Source organism: Drosophila suzukii, assembly GCF_043229965.1.
Source record: "Drosophila suzukii chromosome X unlocalized genomic scaffold, CBGP_Dsuzu_IsoJpt1.0 scf_Xc, whole genome shotgun sequence".
Lineage (NCBI taxonomy): Eukaryota > Metazoa > Arthropoda > Insecta > Diptera > Drosophilidae > Drosophila > Drosophila suzukii.
Genome location: NW_027255894.1, coordinates 1,988,781 through 2,001,863, shown reverse-complemented (window position 1 = coordinate 2,001,863; position 13,083 = coordinate 1,988,781). Strand labels below are relative to the sequence as shown.

Genomic DNA, 13,083 nt, shown 5'->3' with positions numbered 1-13,083 from the left:
TTTTACTACCTTTAAAGTTAAATATTTTAATGCAGATAACAACAAAATCATTCCATAAGCCCCTAAAGGTATGCCATATCGAAATACGAGTTCATTTGACCAAGTTATGGGCTTTTAAAGATGGAAATAAGGCCCATTTCAGTAAGCCTTCCCAAAATTAAAATCAATGACATAAAAACGGTCATATTTTTTACTACCTTTAAAGTTATATATTTTAATGCAGATAACAACATAATCATTCCACAAGCCCATAAAGGTATGCCATATATTTTATTACCTTTAAAGTTATATATTTTAATGCAGGTACCAACATAATCATTCCACAAGCCCATAAAGGTATGCCATATTTTTTACTTTCTTTAAAGTTAAATATTTTAATGCAGATAACAACAAAATCATTCCATAAGCCCCTAAAGGTATGCCATATCGATGCGCTTTTAAAGATGGAAGGAAGGCCAATTTCAGTTAACCTTCGCAAAATTAGAATCATACAAAAAACGGTCATATTTTTTAATACCTTTAAAGTTATATATTTTAATGCAGATAACAACATAATCATTCCACAAGCCCATAAAGGTATGCCATATTTTTTAATACCTTTAAAGTTATATATATTAATGCAGGTAACAACATAATCATTCCACAAGCCCATAGAGGTATGCCATATCGAAATCCGAGTCCTTTTGACCAGGTTATGGGCTTTTAAAGATGGAAAGAAGGCTCATTTCAGTAAACCTTTGCAAAATTTAAATCAGTGACTAAAAACGGTCATATTTTTTACTACCTTTAAAGTTATATATTTAAATGCACATAACAACATAATCATTCCACAAGCCAATAGAGGTATGCCATATCGAAATCCGAGTCCTTTTGACCAAGTTATGGACTTTTAAAGATGTAAAGAAGGCCCATTTCAGTAAACCTTCGCAAAATTAAAGTCAAAGACATAAAAACCGTCATATTTTTTACTACCTTTAAAGTTAAATATTTTAATGCAGATAACAACAAAATAATTCCACAAGCCCCTAAAGGTATGCCATATCGAAATCCGAGTTCATTTGACCAAGTTATTGGCTTTTAAAGATGGGAAGAAGGCCCATTTCAGTAAACCTTCGCAAAATTAAAATCAATGACATAAAAACGGTCATATTTTTTACTACCTTTAAAGATATATATTTAAATGCAGATAACAACATAATCATTCCACAAGCCTATAAAGGTATGCCATATCGAAATCCGAGTTCATTTGACCAAGTTATGGGCTTTTAAAGATGGAAAGAAGGCCCATTTCAGTAAACCTTCGCAAAATTAAAATCAATGACATAAAAACGGTCATATTTTTTACTACCTTTAAAGTTTAATATTTTAATGCAGATAACAACAAAATCATTCCATAAGCCCCTAAAGGTATGCCATATCGAAATACGAGTTCATTTGACCAAGTAATGGGCTTTTAAAGATGGAAATAAGGCCCATTTCAGTAAGCCTTCGCAAAATTAAAATCAATGACATAAAAACGGTCATATTTTTTACTACCTTTAAAGTTATATATCTTAATGCAGATAACAACATAATCATTCCACAAGCCCCTAAAGGTAAGTAGGTAGTTAATACGGGAGCTGGCTCACTAGGTAATAAATCATGTCAAAAAAGGAGGTGGGGGTGACCCTAATTAGTCACGCATGGTTGCACACTGACCCTAATTAGTCACGCATGGTTGCACACAGGTGTTCTAATGACCTAATTAGCATAATTAATTCAAAAAGGGGGGTGTTGCTGACCCTAGTTAGATGAGCATGGTTGCACACAGGTCACTTAATGAGCTTAGAAAGTGGTGTGTAGGAGTGTGAGAGAGTGGTGTTTTGATATGTCTTGTTTTGTCTTGTCTTTTTCTCAAGCTAAAGGTGCGTGTGTGATAGGGGTGTTTTGTCATGCGTGGGATTTTGTGGAGTGCAATGGTTGCACACAGCTCACTATGTTGCTTCTAACTTGTGTTAGAACGCGTTATGCGTGGGCGTTTTGTTGAGTCAATTAGGGTTGTAGGTGACACCTGGCTTGCGTGTGTGATAGGGGTGTTTTGTCATGCGTAGGATTTTGTGGAGTGCAATGGTTGCACACAGATCACTATGTTGCTTCTAACTTGGGTTAGAAGGCGTTATGCGTGGGCGTTTTGTTGAGTCAATTAGGGTTGTAGGTGACACCTGGCTACGGTCTTGTGGTCAAAAGGTGTTGGTTTGAGGGATATTAGACCGCATACTTTTGTGGTGTGAAACAAGCGTGAGTTCGGTAACCTTCCTCTCTTTAGCGAGCATTAGATGGGAAAGTGAGCGTGGGAGTGTAACAAAAACGTTGTTTTGTTATGCGTGGGCGTTTTGTTGATTCAATTAGGGTTGTAGGTGACACCTGTTAGTGTAACCTGCCTACGGTCTTGTGGTCAAAATGGTGACTGTGGTGGTGGTGGTTCCTAACAGAACAAAACCAAATGAGATCGTTTGTTTAGTCAAATACGTTTTTCTTTAATCATATTTGAACATTTTTTCTCATGCGCTTACATGAGAGAGAAAACGGTTACCTTCTAAGTTTTCAAAAAATGTATGTGTTAAGGAGAAATGTGGAAAGTAGTTCAGTTTTAGAAAACTATTCGTTTTACAAGGGGTGTTTTGTCATGCGTATGAATTTGTAAAACTATATTTAGGCGGAGGAGGAGGAGGAACGGAAGTTGTTTTTCTATGCGTGGGCGTTTTGTTGATTCAATTAGGGTTGTAGGTGACACCTGTTAGTGTAACCTGGCTACGGTCTTGTGGACAAAAGGTGTTGGTTTGAGGGATATTAGACCGCATACTTTTGTGGTGTGAAACAAGCGTGAGTTCGGTAACCTCTCCCCTCTTTAGCGAGCATTAGATGGAAAAGTGAGCGTAGGAGTGTAAGAGGGATGGTGGTGGTGGCGGTGCTTGTGTTGGTGGTTCCTAACAGAATATACACATTTATACACAAAAACAAATGAGATCGTTTGTTTAGTCAAATACGTTTTTCTTTAATCATATTTGAAAATTTTTTCTCATGCGCTTATAGAAAGAGAAAACGGTTACCTTCTAAGTTTTCAAAAAAATGTATTTGTTAAGGAGAAATGTGGAAAGTAGTTCAGTTTTAGAAAAGTATTTGAGTTGAGCGAACCATCTAGAATCGTCGTGTGAACCCTCCGGTAATTCAAAGCTAAAGTAAAGTTGTGTTAACTTACGTTCCATCCGAATTCGATTTGTGCGAGATTATCAAACTGATAAAAATTAAAATACTTTACCAAGTGTAAAGTAAAGTTGTGTGAACTGTGAACTATCCAGATTTGTGTTGTGTAAACTTATCAAATTGATAAAACATAAAATACTTTACAGTAAAAGTAAAGTATAACAAAGTGAAAAGTACAAGTAACAATACAATACTTCCAAAAAAAAAAAAGGAAAAAATAAAAACAAAAAAATGAACAAGTATTGTGGAAAGTGCAACATTACCCTATCGGGTAACATTTCGTGGGCTCATCATCTGCGAACGGAGCAACACAAGAAGAATGTTGTTGAACCAGTGGATTCAAGGATAAAAAAAATCAGTTCTGGATTTCAAGGAAGGATTGTTCACTACTTATATGAAAACACCAACAATGATGTAATTTATCCAACACAATTTATGGAGCAAGCAGGAGAAGCTTTTCTACCTCACTTGTATCCATTGTTGGAAAGTTATGCATCGGTGAAAATAAATTTTGAACTTTTTGGAGAGTACGGACTTTTGAAGGAAGAAAAGGAATGTATTGAAATAAAGTCATTTCAAAGTAAGATGACAATAATTAGTGCCTATTCGAACATTGAAAATGAATATAAGGAGCACATGGAAAAAATTTTGGCGAGGATGGAAGAATTCCAAGAAAGGGATAGTGGATGGACTTTGCTTCATCTCACTCGATTGGAGATGAATATTAATCAATATTCACCCTTAAGAGGATCATCTTATATAAAACTACCCTCTTGTTTAGAAGGAAAAAAAGCAATTATAAATGTAAAAAACACAGATGATGAATATTGTTTTAAATGGAGCTTAATCGCAGCATTAAGTAAACTAAATAAGAATGCGAACAGATGCACAAGCTATAAAGTGAATATAAATGATGAAGTAATTCAAGTCAATGGGATCACACTAAATTTCACTGGATTGCAATTTCCACTAAAGCCTGCGGATATATCGAAATTTATGGAAATAAATAAGGACATAAATATTACACTTTTTGGATTCGACGATGGAGTTATATTCGGGCCCATATTTTACTCTCCTGAAGTGAGGAGAAATCATATAAATATGTTGATACTGGAGGAAGGATGTAAAGCACACTATACTTGGATAAAAAATCTCTCAAAGTAAGTTGTTTTATCATTTTATCATTATTATATCTTTTACCTGTATTTGTTTTTAAATTTCATAATATTTATTTGCTTTCATACTTAAAAAAAAATTTTTTTTTCTTGTGTTTATCTTTTTTTAGTTTGGTTTCCTCTCAAGTTTCGAGAGACAAATCAAAAAAATGGTTCTGTCAAATTTGCTTAAATTACTCATTGAGTGAAGATGCTGCCAACCGGCATTCAGAAGTCTGTGGGAAAAAAGTCTCGCGTTTACCCAACATGAAGGATGCCACTTTACGGTATACAAATGTTCAAAAGGAAGTGATGGTCCCATTCACAGTTTACGCTGACTTTGAATCCATCCTTCAACCAATTAATAAAAACGAAACATTAAATTTAAGTATTATAAATATACATAGACCTGTTTCATATGCATACTATATAAAGTGTGCACATGATAACAGTTTAGATAAGTTTGTCTTAGAAACTGTATTTAACTCGGGAATGAATTTCCTGTTATCACTAATAGAAAATTTAAGTTTTATATATGAAAACTATATTTCAAAATCTGTTTCTTTAATAATGTCAGATGTTGAAGAAGATGATTTCCAAAAATCTAATAATTGTCATATATGCAATACTCCTCTTTTATTAGACAGAGTTAGGGATCACTGTCACTTCACAGGAAAATTTAGGGGGGCAGCACATAATGAGTGTAATTTAAAATACACAGTTCCAAAATTTATTCCTGTTTTCTTCCACAATTTCACCAGGTATGATTGCCATCTATTTATTAAAGATTTGGCAGTCATACCTGGTGAAATAAAGGTAATTCCATTAAATAAGGAACAATATATATCAATTTCAAAAATTATAACTTTAAGTAATGGTGATAACTTTGAAATCCGTTTTCTAGACTCGTTTCGATTTATGCCTTCTGCTTTAGATACATTAGCTTCAAATCTAGATAGTGAACAAATGTGTATAACAAGATCATTTTTCCCTAATGAAAATCATTTCAATTTAATGCGACGAAAGGGTGTATTTCCATATGAATATTTAGATTCAGTTGAGAAATTAAAAGAAAGTAAATTACCTCCTAGAGAAGCTTTCTATAGTTCCTTAACCGAAAATGAATGTTCAGTTGAAAATTATACTCACGCACAAAAGGTATGGAATGAGTTTTCTTGTAATAATCTTAAAGATTATTTAGAATTATATTTAAAAACAGATGTTTTATTAATGTCTGATGTCTTTGAAAACTTTCGAAGACTTTGTAGTAAAATTTATTCACTTGATCCAGCACATTTTTTCACTACACCAGGATTATCATGGGAAGCTATGTTAAAATGTACTAAAATTGAATTAGATTTATTAACTGATATAGATCAGTATAAATTTATTCAAAGTGGTATTCGTGGTGGTTTAGTTCAATGTACATGTAGATATGCTAAAGCAAATAATAAATATGTTGAGAATTTTGATAGTACTCAAAAATCATCATATTTGATTTATTTGGATGCAAATAATTTATATGGTTGGGCTATGTCACAATCTTTACCATATGGAGGTTTTGAATGGATTTCAAGGGGGGAACTTGATAGTATTAACATTGCTGAGATTGCAGATGATAGTGAATATGGATACATTTTTGAGGTAGATTTAAAATATCCTTTAAAATTGCATGATAAACATAATGACCTTCCATTTTGTTGTAATAATCAGTTACCAACAAAGTCAGACAAAATAAAAAAATTAATTGCTGATTTAAGGGATAAAGAAAAATATATAATTCATTATAAAAATCTTCAACAGTGTATAGAAAATGGATTAATTCTAACAAAAATTCATAGAGGTCTTCGCTTCTTTCAGAAACCTTGGCTAAAAACATATATTGATTTGAATACATTCCATAGAACTAATGCAAAAAATACATTTGAAAAAGATTTTTTTAAACTTTTAAATAATGCTGTCTACGGTAAAACGATGGAAAATGTAGATAAGCGCGTTAATATTAAATTAATTACTGAATGGGAAAGTGCTTCACCATCCGATTCTTCTGGTCCAAAAAGGCATTGCGGTAGATCTCTTATTTCAAAGTCAAACTTCCATAGTGTCAAACAGTTTTCAGAAAACTTCTTTGCCTTTCAAATGAAAAGATTAAATGTGTTGTACAACAAACCTTTATATTTAGGTTTTGCTGTATTAGATTTATCGAAATGGAAAATGTATGATTTTCATTATAATTATATCAAACCTAAATACAATGAAAATGTTCAATTAAATTATATGGATACAGATTCTTTTATATATACCATTAACACTGAAGATTTTTATAAAGATATTCGGAATGATGTTGAGATGAAGTTTGATACATCAGATTATTCTGATGAATTACTTAATCTCTATAATTTTCCTAAAGCTAATAAAAAAAGGTTGGGTTTTTTTAAAGATGAACTCAATGGAAGACCTATGACTGAATTTGTTGGTTTGAGATCAAAAATGTATGCCTTTAAAACATCTAATAGTAATGACAGCTCTGAAAAAACAGTGAAAAAATCAAAGGGTGTTAAAAGAAGTGCAATAGATCAACTAACTTTTAATAGTTTTAAAAAATGTTTGTTTTCGGAAGAGGAAGTGGTAGGCTCTATGTCAATGATTAGATCTAAAAATCATCTTTTATCAACAATTAAATGTAAAAAAGTAGTTCTCAGTCATAAAGACACAAAGGTTCTTATACAAGACAATAAAATTAATACACTACAATATGGCCATTATAAAATAGATGAAAAAAGATTAGAAAATAAACTTAATGAAATGGATTCAAATATTTATGTTTATGAACAAAGAATAAAAGAAATAGAGAATTGTTCTAATAGAAATAATTATCAAGAGAGTGAAATAGAAAAATTTAAGAAAAATATATATGAATGTGAATTTGAAATGTTTTATACAGAACTAGAATTAAATTTATTAGATTGTAAAAAAAATGAATAAATGTACTCTATAATTGTAAATAAGACAGAACAAACAACGCTTTTTTATTTAAAGGGTAAAATGTAAGGTAATGTATAAACTAAATATTACAATTCACAATATTATTATTATTATAAAATTTTTATTTAACAGAACAAACATCGCTTTTACTTACAGGGTAATGTTAAAATTTATGAGAATTAACAGATCATGAAAATTTGAATTTAACAGAAGAATTACAATATTTTCTTTGAATTACATTCAATTTGTTTACTTTCTTCTATATTTAGTGGTATAGTTTGTTTATAGTTATCTATACCACCCTGTAATCTATATACTTTATTGTCATCATTACTTAAAGGAATTGATTTAATGTATTTATCATTATCTTCATCTAAATTAAACGGTATAGTTTGAACATAGTTATCTATACCACCCTCAACAAGAATAGTTTCATCCTCACTAGATGATCTTGGAATACATGGTTCCGGATTTTCATCATCATAAAGGATTGTATCATGGTCATCATCATCATCATCATCGTCATCACCATACAAATTATGAGAAAATTTACCATCCTCTTTTATATTAATGTTTTGGAGATCTGAAAATATAAATATTTTACTATATATATACAAATATTATTTTATATGTATTTAACCAACCTTTTTGAGCTCCATCCGAAATATTATTTTCAACTTTTTTATTTATGTTTTGGAGTTCTGAAAATATATATATATATATATATTAGTATATAAAATTATATATATATATATATATATTAAACTCACCTTTTTTTAATTTACTCGAATTATTATTTTCATCTTCTATTTTTATATTCTGTAAAAATAAACATATTTCCCTACTAAATCAGATTATGTTATAATATCACTATTAGTTATTTTGAAATCATTAATATCGTTAATTGATATTTTATCTGTACTAATCTGACTTTCTTTTTTATTTAAATATTCAAGCATCATTTGAGCTGCTAAATTTCTCTTTCTTAAATATATCCCATTAATTCTTTCTGCTTCCTCTATTTCAATTTCTTGGATTTGTGGGCCATCACTAAGATAACCTGTTTCTTCTTCTTCTATCTCTTCTCTTTTACTCTCTTGTTTGGAGAGAAGATCAGCATCCTTTGAAATTTTGTCATAGACAATCCTGTCTTTTCGTCTCTCTGCATTAATTACTGTTTGGGATAAAACTTCTGCAAATTCAAAACAATTTATTCTTAAAGTTGCTAAGGGGGTATTAGTATGGCGTTTAGATTTTTGATGGCGTTGGCGATTAGATAAATATTTTAAATTCATACGCTTAGATTTACTTAGACTTCGTCTAGAATGTGTTCTTCTATATATATTATTGTAATGACATTTAACTCCTACTGTAGCAGTTTTGTATTGGATGGTAAAGAATCTGTTTAGACCCCTTCTTCCCAAATCCATATGCCCTCCTATTCTCCTTTCATTTTCAACTAGTTTTTGCTTAAAATTCTCAATTATAGCTCTCTTTGTGAATTCGATTTGAGAGTTGTGTATGTTTTCAGTGCTTTTTAATTTATGAGTAGTGTTCCTTTTTATTGGAACCCGACTTACACTTTCAAATTCTGTATCACTATCACTGATCCCCAACACTAATTCTTGTGACGTATTACTAAATGTTGGTGCTCGACTTACGTTTTCAAATTCTCTCTCACTATCAATTATACCCATATCAATTTTTTCTGATTTTTCTTCTCCTATGTTCTTATTTTCTATGTGATCAACACTTTCATTTTCGCTACTAAAATCAAAAAGATTGGTTGGGGTTGTAGTTGTTGATGTAGCTGTTTTTGTTGTATCTTCTTCCAGAAGTTCTTTTTTTAATGTAGTTGCTGCTGTTGTAGTTGTTGTTTCTTCCTTCTCCTCCTCCTCCAGAATTCCCCTTCTCATTGTAGGTGTAGTTGCACTTGTTGTAGTTGAGGTAGATGTAGTTGTAGTAGATGTTGATGTAGATATTTCTTCTTCTTCAACTGTACTTGCACTTGTACTTGTTGTTAAGTCTTTTTCATTAATGCTACCATTAATAGCATTAAATATTTTAGTATCGAGTTCACTTTTTAAGTTTGGTATCTCCTTTTCATCACTTGTCTTGTTTATGAGATCCATAAAAATATGACTGTCCTCTAGGATCTCAAATTTTAACTCAATTTTAATGATTTTTTTTAGTTTTGGAACATTGATAAATAACCCAATCGAATTATTGGAAGTCGATGGGTTTTCAATTAAAGTCATTTCATTGGGGAGTGGTACCATTTTCACCATCGGATTAAAGAGGGAAAGTATCACAAAAAATATTATAAAAACCGTCATTTTAATTTTGATTTTGTTTTTTTTTTTTTTTTGACAATCGAACAAACGAACTATCGAATGAATAAGCAAACGATCCGAAATTGAGTTGCGTGAACGAATAGATGGAAACTGAACACTTTTTGAAATTCTTCTGCCTTTATACCCTCCAGATTTGTATATATAAATATGTAACGTTCTGTTTAAATTCTTATCTGTACATGCTTTTCTTCACACTTTATAAATAGGAATTGCGTGATTGTGAAGAAACATAATTTATTTCACGCATTGACGTCAATGTCTACATTTTTATTGTTGTTTATAGAATTTCGTTTTTATGAATCCAACTATCTTCTGATTTTGAAAGGCCTACCCAACGCACAAGCACATAATCAAGTTCCACCCAAAATTCTTATCTGTATATACTCTTTTAGTCTAGCCAACGCACAAGCTCATAATCAAGTTCCGTTCCGTTTATAAATAGGAATTGCGTGCTTGTGAAGAGGAAACATAATTTATTTTCACACATTGACGTCAATGCCTACATTTTAATTGTTCTATGCTTCCACTTGTTGTTTATAGAATTTCGTTTTTATGAATCCAACTATCTTCTGATTTTGAAAAGCCTAGCCAACGCACAAGCACATAATCACCTTTTTGTTTCACAATCTTTTCAACAAGATAAGTATTAGGGAATTTTGTTTTTTTAATTTCTTGTTTATAGAAACCGCCTTGTACTGGATCACCCTTCAAGTCCTCAAGTAAATATGTGGTGGGGGATGTATTTTGTACTTTCCGAATTCGAAAAATTTCCGTTGTCCAGTTTGGGGTATAGCCTTTTTCAAAGACATGTTTATATTTACTTATTCGTACATGATCCCCCTCTTTAAAGTCCCCATTTGTAAATATTTTTAGATGATTGTATGATCTCATCAAAATCTGTTTTTCATTTTTAGCATTGACGTCAATAGGCTTCATTTTAATCGTTCTATGCTTCCTGTTATTATAATTATTAATCAACTCTTTGTATATTTGAAGCCAAGTATATTTTCCATTAAAACTAAACTCACGCCACATAAGTTCTTTTATTGTTCTATTAAAACGTTCCACAATAGATGCTTTAAGAGTACTAAATGTTGAGTAATGATTAATTTCATATCTTTTCATCAATTCTCTAAATTGTTTATTATAGAATTCATTTCCATTATCTGTTTGTAAATTCTTTGGTACTCCACGACCAGATTTCATTATTTTTTCCATTGCTTTTGTAACTTCATCTGCATTTTTTGATTTTATTGCTTCACCCCATCCATATTTAGAAAATGTATCTATTACTGTTAACAAATACCTATACCCCTTATTTGATGATGCATATGCCCCCATTTCAACCAAATCAGCCTGCCATAAATCATTAATACCCTTTACTATAACTCTACGTCTTGGGAAATTCTTTAATGATGGGCGATGTAACTCATTTACAATATCTCGTTTACTCATAGCTTTATTTTATCTGGTATAAATGGTTTCTTCTCTAAAGATTCAGTTTCACCTTTTAAAACTGAGGTTGGTGCAATTATATAATTGAAAATGTTACTTTCTATTTCATTTATATCCTCCACTACCTTATTAAAAGTTTTCATGAGAAATTCCAATTTTTTAGAAATTTCACTCACTTTTCCCTCAATATTATTGATTCGAGGTCTTAATCTAAAGATTTGTTGTTTCTGCGGTTGCTTAGAAATTTCATTAGATGTATTCTGTACTACTTTACTTATTTCATCATCAATATAAATCTTTGTTGCAATATCATTTTCATGAATGGGGGGTAGGGAATTTTTAAATCGTTTCCTCTGAACATTTAAATGTCCATCATAATCATTAAGTATACTTTGAAATTTTTCTAGACCTTTTGTTATATCTCTTGAGTACTCTTTCTCATTTAAAAAACAACCAAACTTATCAACTGACATTTTAATTATAAAATAAATAATGAAAGATTGGTATATTTATGTATGATCCACATTAATTGTTAAAACTTCTTCTTCGTTTACACGATGTGCAAATGGACTTTTCCGAAGTATTATTCCATCTATTTGTGTCTGATCAGAACGAATGATTGGTGGAGGTTTTTTTAAATGTTGGTTTATGAATTTGTTAAAATTTTCCAATTTATCAACAAACTCTTTTATTGAATTATGTATATACTCCATTTGAGCTATCATTTTTATTACTTTACTTTCCAGCTCTGATACTCTTTTATTTCGTAGTTGAAATGATTTAGTTATAGTTTCCATTTGATGTGATTTCGCTTCATTAATTTTATCATCAACATACAATTTAATAGCCAAATCATTTCCGTTTATTGGTTTTGAAGAGTTTTTAATTCTTTTTTTCTGAACATTTATGTGACCATCAGTGTCTATATATATACCTGTAAGACTCTCAACTTCCCTTTTGAAAAGCAAGGAAAAATCTCTATCATTTGAAAAGTGACCAAACTTGTCAATAGACATTTTACTATTAAACAAAATGAGAAAATGTTTTCTATTTTATTAATATATTATTTTTGCTTCCCGCAATTCTTCTATTATTGAAAGAATTTCATTAGTATGGTTATTATTACCAGCCGCTCTCGATGCCATTAAGAGTTGCAATCTTTCAACAAGTTCATTAACATTATCCCAATATACATAGTTTGGTGGTATTTTTTGTAGTCTCATATACCCAGAACCAGTATGTTCTTCATTTACTGAAGATGATATTAATGGTTTAATAATTGAAGAATATTTTTTAGAACGATTCCCCTTTACTTGACCATCTGGTTGATAGTTTCTTTTGTGAGCACTTGTTTCAATTAAAATGTTTTTATATGATTCTAAATCGTTCTTAGTATAATCCTTAGGACTATTATGAAAAATTAAAGAGTATAGACCTGGTGATAGAGTCCATAAATTTCCACTTCCTAATTCCATCAAATTTTTTTTAATTTTAAGTGTTGTATTACCCAACATTAAAATATTATTTTCTTCTCTTGGTCCATAACTATTGTCTAAGATCTTTTCTTGCTTTAACTGATTAATGTTGAGATTGTACTTCACCCCGGTATCTTCATATACACTTTCATTTAAATCATCTGTGTGAGGTTGTTGTGAAACATCGGATTCATCTATAAGAGACTGTTGTGAAACATCAGATTCATCTATAAGAGACTGTCGTGAAAAAGCATCAACATAAGCATCACTCTCACTATCACTTTCGATTACTCTCTCGTGTACCCTTTTTTCTTTTTTACTTTTAGGTACTCTTATTTTCTCTTTCTTGAACTTAGTCTTAATATCATGTGTATCATTAATATATTCCTTTTTATTCAATTTTTTATTTTCAGTGAG

At 30.8% G+C, this 13,083-nt stretch overlaps 1 long non-coding RNA gene across 1 annotated transcript; it reads right to left on the bottom strand.

Moving 5' to 3' along the window:
- Positions 1–7,428: 7,428 nt before the first annotated feature.
- Positions 7,429–10,217, bottom strand: LOC139353861 (uncharacterized). Its single transcript, XR_011604989.1, has 3 exons — positions 8,153–10,217; positions 8,027–8,083; positions 7,429–7,965 (listed from the first exon to the last, which is right to left on the bottom strand). It is a non-coding gene; the product is annotated as an uncharacterized lncRNA (long non-coding RNA).
- Between the last annotated feature and the right edge of the window lie 2,866 nt (positions 10,218–13,083).